This window comes from Diachasma alloeum, unplaced genomic scaffold (genome assembly GCF_001412515.2).
Source record: "Diachasma alloeum isolate Michigan unplaced genomic scaffold, Dall2.0 Dall_scaffold_00402, whole genome shotgun sequence".
Lineage (NCBI taxonomy): Eukaryota > Metazoa > Arthropoda > Insecta > Hymenoptera > Braconidae > Diachasma > Diachasma alloeum.
In genome coordinates, this window is record NW_021680541.1 from 510,053 (window position 1) to 519,038 (window position 8,986).

Genomic DNA, 8,986 nt, shown 5'->3' on the forward strand with positions numbered 1-8,986 from the left:
TCATAATTAACATTTGCTACTTAAATTATTTATAAACATAAAGGTAACTGAAATCCGCGAACTACTGAATTTCTCTCATAATTAAAAAGAATTGTCGAATAAAATTAAAATCTCGAATTTTTTACAATGTCAAATAAAACCCGAAAAAAGTACATTTCATTCATTGCTGGCAAGTGCAAATAATCCACGAGTGAGAGTGAATGTATGTCTCGCCGTTGGCATATAACAAATGCAATATGTCGAGGCGAATGAAAATGGGCAGAAGGTAAAAAGGTGAGTGAGAGAGTCAACGAAAAAAAGAGAAAAAATTGAAAAATTGGGTGAGAGGTGAATACAACGGATATGGAGGAAAATGTGAGGGGCGCAGTTGCATTCGAACGATTTTTTTTATTTCGGACTGTTACACCCTCCCTCTCTTCACTCTTTTCACCTTCTATACATTGCAGTGTGCATTGTACACTGAGAATATGGGGATAAAGGCCGAAATGAAACCCAACAGAGCCAGAAGCCAATTTTTTTCGGTTATCCAGTTTATTAGCTTCATTCAGAAAAAAAAAACATTTTTTTTGTTTTTATTCTTTTCGACTCTGGTACTGGGCATTGTGTAATAGAGATTCCCATATTTGCTGTACTTATAATATTTTTTAGTTGTTTGTGCAGTCATTTAGCTTTGCTTCAGCACTGGAAATTATTTTTCGTGTCACCCTCCCCCACGTGCTTGCCATCCTCGCCTTCAGCTCGTGGGGGATGGTGATCTGTTTTCCAAGACTCGGACATGTAATGTACTATAACATGTTCCCAACGAAAAAATCCATAGATGCAGAAGTGATTAATTCTGACATCATATATATGGATTTTAATTGATAGATTACAACATCTATAAGTGGAATAGTTATGTCAGTGTATATCCTCTCAGAGATTTCGCAGCTATTATAGACACAATTAATATGTGTTATTTTGCTGGTTGAAGGACAGCGGAGAGAAATGTTCGTTGGAAAAAGTTTTGTGACGTTGTCTTAGGATTGTTGATGTTGTCTAGGTTCTTCTCGTTGCGAGCCGGTGCACTGCCACGTCCTCGACATGACTCCTGGGTTGAAAGCGGAAAGCGTGTAATGATATTGCATTGGAAACCACCTCGCCCTAATAATATTCGAGAAATTACGAGGTATGGTGCTCAACGTCGCCAGGGGGTCGGCGGCAGAGGTGCCCACAAGGACTCGCTCTCTTACGATTCAGGTTTGCTAGGAAATGGTCGACCGTCTGTCGTCTTCATCCTGTCGATTAGCTTGAGCTTTCTGTTTAACTTTACCACGTATTTTTGGTCATTATTATTACAGAGTTCATACTAAGTGTTATTAAATATATGACGAGCCCGAGATCGGGATCACAATTAATTTGACGATTATGGTATTCATGAAGAAACATCTGCTGGATTCTGTGTAATGGTATGGAGGAATGATTAGTATGAGTGTGTGCTGGGTAAGAGCATACATGAGAATTATTATTTTGTAAATAAATCGTGGCGATCAAAGATTATAATTAGAAAAAACCAAAAATTCAAGTAATACACATTTCATTACAAGCAGTTGCTTTCAAAAATTAGTAATTTTGTGTTGTTGAGGACAGAAATTAATTCTTTGTAACCCAGACCATGCTTATGGTCAAATTTGGGCTATTTAACTTTACTTCACTATATTATTATTCATAAATCAACAATTGCCAGGAACATAAATTACCAGAAATTATAATTTTATTTCAAATAAAGAGAGGTGGCTATTGTATCAGTTTACTGAAAAAATTCATTAATACATTATTCTTTTATCATTTAATTTAAATTCTTCAGCTGATCCTTCCTGAAGAAACCGATATAGCTGTTGATAGTGATGAGTGAAAAGTTGGACTCGTCGGGATTCGATCTTGGAAACCTCTGGGTTGCAAGTTCTTGACTTTACCCACTCGACCACCATAGAGTTATTAGTTCCGAAGAAGTTTATCGGTTATACCGTAGTAGAAATCAAACGTCCGAGCACCGTCGCCCGTCATACGGACACCTGAAGTCCTCATTTGTCAATTTCCTTTCTTCTTATTAAGATGGGCGATTATGAGGACCCTTAGAAGTGTCTGAATCACAGCGGTCGTGAATATTGTAAGGGTCACGGAAATCTGAAGTGCTTTATTGTCATTTTGAGACCCTTACGGCCTTCGTCACCCCCATGACTTTGGTAATCCTAAGTCTTTCGAAGGCCTTCATGTTTTCTCATCTTGATACATACATTTATTGAATTTCAAAATGACAATAAAGCACTTCTGATTTCCGTGACCCTCACAACATTGATGACCCCTAACGACCCTTGGGACCCTGAGTCTTTTGCAAGTGCTCACCGTCTCCCCTCTTAAGATAAATAGCGATAAACAAATTAAAATAAATATTAAGAACTTTGAAGTTTCGTGGCCCTTACGGCCCTCATGACCGCTGTGATCCAGACTCTTCTAAGGGTCCTCTTAATCGCCCGTCTTAATAAGAAGAACGGAAACTGCCAAATGAGGACTTCAGATTTCTGTAACCTTCACAAAATTTATAGACCCTCATGGTTTTGAGTTTCTTTAAAGGTGCCCATCGTCTCTCCTCATCATGATACAAAGGGTGTGGAATTACCAAAATTATAGAAATTCCAACCACTCCAATTATCATTAACACATCTGCTCCACTGGTTTTTCGTCTTTTTTCAGCTTTATTATATTGATATTGCTGATATTAACCGCATAATGGCCCAGTGGAGAAGATGTATTAATACGAAATTACTATTAATGACATTAGATCTTCGTGACCCTGCGCGATATTCCCGACCTGCATAAAAGTATACCAAACTTAAGTACAAATTACTGAAAACTAGAACTTCTTCGTCGGACTTTGAATGAAAACTTTCACGTACTTTAAAAAAATTTTCCCTATTCTCAGAATTTTTGGCCTCGCTCAATTTTAGGACGACAGAGTTCTGAAATTAAGGAATGTTTAGTGAAATAAGTGATGCAGTAAATTTCCACCCCATTTGGCCCACAAATTTCCTTCGATAATTCAATTTCTCTCCCGAAACTAATTTTGGATTTTTCTCTAACGACATTTAATTACCGAAAGTATGTTCACGTACTGATATTACCCCCCCCCCCTTGCTATAAATAACTGGTGGAATCGTTATCTTTCCCATAAAATGGCAAATATAAATTAACGCTGGAAAGGGCACGATAGAAACACGCACGTATTATATAGAGTCTCTAGATGTGAACTAAAACGATAGACCATTAATAATCGGGTGTAATGTTTACCGCGACCGCTTGACCCTCGCCAATTAACCGCCTCTTGTGGATTCATATAGATTTTCACCAGAAAAGAACACTATCATTTTATTTCGTTATGCAAATAACATTATTTCAAAATGATAGAAAGATAGAATGATATAATGATGATGAAATTAAAGCCAGATAAGTTGCAGAATTTTTCGATACAATCGGCCAAAAACTAATGGAAAGTTCGACAGAAATTTCTAGTGAATTCGTTAGATTTTTCATTTGTATTACCCCGAAACCTTCAAAATTATCGGATATTTCCGATAATTTTGAAGGTGTCAAGTGGGGTAGGGTAAAAATTTTTCTGCACAAAACAGGGAAGTTTAAAGGAAATATATACATGATGAAGGATTTAAGAATATCGGAATTCGAGATATTTTATTCTCAATTCCAGAATAGTACACTGATATGCAGTCAAACGGTGCAATTCAAGACAAAGGTTTATAGCGTCGTTCATGCTTCCCTCCCCTCTTCGAGATTAGCGCTGCCCCGAAACCACGTGATTATTGCTCGATCTCACTTAGATGCAGACGGTGCGTCGTCAGTACATGACAACTCTTATAGACGCAGCGCATTTCAATGCGAGGAAGTCCCCGGAATAGTATTCCGGAACTGAGGAGGAAATATTGCGCATTCCGGAATATTAGTCTGGAATCGAGAAATAAATATTTCGGATTTCGGAATATTATATTCCGGTAATTCTAAATGTGGAACATATAACATCCTCGATGCCAAAATACAGAATGCCTGATTCCGAAATATTATATACCCGATTCGTGGATTTTTTTTCTATGTACGGCATAGTACCCCGCGCGGCTGTTCTGCCGCGCGTCACGAAAACTGGACGATTCATTTGACAATCAATATCTCCGGATATAAGTAGAATACGAAAAAAATACATATCGGCATTCGTATTCAGTTCGATAAAAGGAACATTTTTCATTTGAATTATTTTTTTCTACCTCGGATAGTTTCTGAAAAAATGCGATTTCAACAATTGAATTGTTTCACCCAAAAAATATTGTCCTGAATCAAACCGAAAAATCGGTTTGAGTTGAATCGGACTAAATCTAGTCGGGAATCGACTTATTTGATGTCGAATCTTCGGCACGGATCAAGTCTGACTCAGAGAGATACAAATCGGTACATTGATCTGATTTAAGTCGAATTTCGGCTTGATTCAAGTCGAATTTCGGATTGATTCAAGTCGAATTTCGGCTTCATTCAAGTCGATATTTCGACTTAATTCAAGCCAATTTCGGCTTGACATGTTTCTTCTTGAAATAATTCACTTTTATTTTTATATCAGGTCTGGAATTCGGATTGATGGAGTCCGAGTAGCTCGACTTTGTTAACTTAAAATATTACCCTAACGTGGGCTCGAACCCACGACCTCACAACTACTAATCTGACGTCCTAACCATGAGCCTACCGCGCAATTCGTAAAATCTCTATTTTAAATCGCCAAAATACAGAATGCCTGATTCCGAAATATTATATACCCGATTCGTGGATTTTTTTTCTATGTACGGCATAGTACCCCGCGCGGCTGTTCTGCCGCGCGTCACGAAAACTGGACGATTCATTTGACAATCAATATCTCCGGATATAAGTAGAATACGAAAAAAATGCATAACGACATTCGTATTCAGTTCGCTAAAAGGAACATTTTTCATTTGAATTATTTTTTTCTACCTCGGATAGTTTCTGAAAAAATGCGATTTCAACAATTGAATTGTTTCACCCAAAAAATATTGTCCTGAATCAAACCGAAAAATCGGTTTGAGTTGAATCGGACTAAATCTAGTCGGGAATCGACTTATTTGATGTCGAATCTTCGGCACGGATCAAGTCTGACTCAGAGAGATACAAATCGGCACATCGATCTGATTTAAGTCGAATTTCGGCTTGATTCAAGTCGAATTTCGGATTGATTCAAGTCGAATTTCGGCTTCATTCAAGTCGATATTTCGACTTAATTCAAGCCAATTTCGGCTTGACATGTTTCTTCTTGAAATAATTCACTTTTATTTTTATATCAGGTCTGGAATTCGGATTGATGGAGTCCGAGTAGCTCGACTTTGTTAACTTAAAATATTACCCTAACGTGGGCTCGAACCCACGACCTCACAACTACTAATCTGACGTCCTAACCATGAGCCTACCGCGCAATTCGTAAAATCTCTATTTTAAATCGCCAAAATACAGAATGCCTGATTCCGAAATATTATATACCCGATTCGTGGATTTTTTTTCTATGTACGGCATAGTACCCCGCGCGGCTGTTCTGCCGCGCGTCACGAAAACTGGACGATTCATTTGACAATCAATATCTCCGGATATAAGTAGAATACGAAAAAAATACATATCGGCATTCGTATTCAGTTCGATAAAAGGAACATTTTTCATTTGAATTATTTTTTTCTACCTCGGATAGTTTCTGAAAAAATGCGATTTCAACAATTGAATTGTTTCACCCAAAAAATATTGTCCTGAATCAAACCGAAAAATCGGTTTGAGTTGAATCGGACTAAATCCAGTCGGGAATCGACTTATTTGATGTCGAATCTTCGGCACGGATCAAGTCTGACTCAGAGAGATACAAATCGGCACATCGATCTGATTTAAGTCGAATTTCGGCTTGATTCAAGTCGAATTTCGGATTGATTCAAGTCGAATTTCGGCTTCATTCAAGTCGATATTTCGACTTAATTCAAGCCAATTTCGGCTTGACATGTTTCTTCTTGAAATAATTCACTTTTATTTTTATATCAGGTCTGGAATTCGGATTGATGGAGTCCGAGTAGCTCGACTTGAAAAAGTTCGAAAATCGACAAGAATCAAGTAGACGTCGACTTGAATCAGTATGTTTTTTTTGTGTTATAACATTTTTTCGTATCGGTCGTCGGCAAAAAAACTTCCAAATTCGGATTCCACGCACGAAACCACATGAAAAAATATCGAATGTACCTGCAACTGAAAATGGATGTTAAATGGTATCTAGATAGGTAAAAGTGCGAGCAGCAAGGGTTTGGAGATGGCTGATCCGTGATTCCTCCGGTCAGCGCTTCTGACTGTTGCTCGTGAAATTTCTGGTTACTCGTGGGCGGGAGACATTCAATTTTAAAATCATTACAATGTGAATAAATAGAAGTCAACTTCTTGGAAATAAACGAGTTTTCGAGTTTCTAAAAATAAAGAATAAATCGTCCAATTTTTCAATTACAAAAAAAATCTATCATACCCCTTGGATGAACAACACCGTGTAAACAATAAATTGATCAAATGGATATGGATCAGGTATGGGTAGGCTATTACAAGACTCCTTAGGGTCGCCTTGAGGGAAATAAAGAACGATTGCCACACTAAATCAGTCGAGATAGTCTCACCATCTTTTTCTCCCCTTTTTATCTCTATTCCAATTTTATCCACCAGCAGCAAGTGAACCTTAACATCTCTGACTGCATACCAGATCGAGTTACGAGGCTTGTTTCCAAAGGATACGTTTGGTACATACGTATAGCAGCATTAAAGAGAGTAACAACAGGGCTGGAGTGAACGAGGTACATGAATAGAAGGGGCTTTTTCCGTTCCCGAGTGGATTCTTATATTTTTGCTGTCTTACACCCCTTTTTTCGGACGACTTTATGGGAATTGTATTTTGGGGAAAAAATTAGTGACTGAACAAATTGAAAAAAAAATTTAGTCAAATTTTTCTACTGGTCTGCAAACTTCACCCTTAGTTGCATATATTCCAGGCAGCTTTATCGTAAATTTCCGGTCTCTCTTTTAACCTGGAGAAAAAAATTATGTAAAAAATTAATGTATAATTTAGATAATCGGGGAGTGGAATTATATTTTAGAAGTTTCTATTTGAAATGGAGAAAAAATATGAGGTGGAAGATATATTTTCAACTTTCTCGTTTCAAAGTCTCGTTTATCGCACGATGCGTATGCAATTATATAGATTTAATATTCAAGGAATGTGAGTACAGAATTCGGTTTCGGCTCACATTAACTTCCCATTCGTCGAAAACGGAATTTGTGCCCCATCCCAGGTAGGAAAAAACGAACGGGCCGGGCTCGGTCCATGCCCGGCGGCCGGGCTGCCGAACTTCGGGGCCCGTTCCGCCGCCGGGACCGCGCCGGACTTGGTTGAAACCTGGGATGATAACATGGGACCAGGCCTGGGTGCCAATCTCGGCCCATCATTGCTTGCCAGTCGTTGGCCAGGCTCAATGAAATATTCCTGGTAGGAGATGAGAAAAGGCCCAGGGTAGGCCGAGGATGGCCAATATTGGGCCAGCCTTGGCCCAATCCTTATCTCCTACTAGGGATTACTTAATCACATGAATATGATATCAGTGATTGAAATACAAGTAATTCAATCTTACTCCTGAGCATTCGTAACAGGTTTAAGGAAGAAAAAAAATCAATACCGGCATGCGATTGGTGCCGGGCTGGCTACCAAACTGTTCACGACAATTATCAATAATAACAAAAACAAGATAATTAACTTTTTTTGGGATGATTTTTAGTTTTAATTGTGTCCTACCTACCAAACCCTAACGCAATCATCGCTGAAAAACCGATTTTGTTAACTTAAAATATTACCCTAACGTGGGCTCGAACCCACGACCTCACGACTACTAATCTGACGTCCTAACCACTAGCCTACCGCGCAATTCGTAAAATCTCTATTTTAAATCGTCCATATTAATTCCATCTCGGTTTTTTTCGACTTGAACGTTTTATTATTCATTTGATAGAAATATTAAGTGATTCAACATAGTTTAATCGGTAAATTAATTCAGTAATGAATAACAATAATAATAATTATTAATTACAATAATAATGATAACAATGATGATTAATGTTGAATGACGATTCTTTTTTTTTTCGCAATAATTAGCGAATAACATGTGACTTCAATACCTACAATGTCACCATTTTTTTATGATTACACCCTTAAAATTTTACCCTCAAGATTCCACCCTTACCGTTTAACCCTCACAATGTCAGCCTTATGATTTTTTCGTCCCTTTCTATTATTGCGATTTAACCCTTACAATTTTACTCTTCAGATATTACCTTTATGATTCCACCCCTATGATTCCATTCTCATTATCTTACCCTTCCGCCTTAACCCTTACAATTACAGAAACGGCTAGAGCCCAATGGCCATGCTCCGGGCCACCGCTGACTGGGGTTTGGTTATCGAGCTCCGGTATGCCAATGTTCGGCCAAGGCTGGGCCAGATCTGTCAACCAAGGCTCGGTTACCCGCCCTTCCCCCGAGGGTCAAGCCCTGGTCCCCAGGCATGGCCGAACCTTGGTCCAAGCTGGGCCGCGCAGACCTGGCAACCCCAGGCTTGTGCCAGACTTGGCTCGTTTTTCCAACATTGGCATTTCCTACCTGGGCAGTGCTCTAATGTATTATTCGATAGCTTTCGATCAGTTATTCATATTTTCAAGTAATTGAAAAGTGACGTGGTTGGCTTCCGGATGGATGCCGCGTTGAGTTTCAGCATTGCGCCGACGTTTCGCAAACATTGCAGTCTGCATCTTCAGGGCTATGAGCTCCGATTCTGAGCTCCGATGTGTGGGGGCAGTCCTTATATACCTTCCCTTGTGGTGGTGGG